General features: G+C 29.4%; 1 protein-coding gene across 1 annotated transcript in view; it reads right to left on the bottom strand.

Annotated features, from left to right (window-relative positions):
- LOC119594353 (3'-5' RNA helicase YTHDC2-like) overlaps positions 1-436 on the bottom strand; it is a gene marked incomplete at its 3' end in the record, with an annotated part of 122,633 nt that overhangs the window by 909 nt on the left and 121,288 nt on the right.

Genomic DNA, 436 nt, shown 5'->3' on the forward strand with positions numbered 1-436 from the left:
TGCACCTGTTATAATATAAGAAATGGGATATAAAAATGGAGCTGTTACTACCTAACATGCATGTAGCTTACAGTCTTGTTATAGTACAAGCACTGAGTTTAAACTTTAGAAGTCCCTTAATTCTATTATATATATTTATCTTCTTTTTATTACTGAACTTAGTGCATATCAACTGCTAAACTTACAATAAGTACTTAATGTATAGATATCAAGTCCCCAAGGATGTAATTCTTTCTAAGTAAACTGCACTTGTCTTGCTAACTACAATATTCTGTACTCAATTTTTTTTTTTTCACCATATGATGAAAATTACTACCAGGCACTACAGTTTCAGAGATTTGTTGCTCTGCATATTTATTTACATATCAGCCAATGTACTTTTTGTTCAGCAGATTTTTTTTTTGTTTAGATAATGTAGTCATTTTGGAAATAATTC

The sequence above is a fragment of the Penaeus monodon genome, chromosome 33, assembly GCF_015228065.2.
Source record: "Penaeus monodon isolate SGIC_2016 chromosome 33, NSTDA_Pmon_1, whole genome shotgun sequence".
NCBI classification, from domain to species: Eukaryota; Metazoa; Arthropoda; class Malacostraca; order Decapoda; family Penaeidae; genus Penaeus; species Penaeus monodon.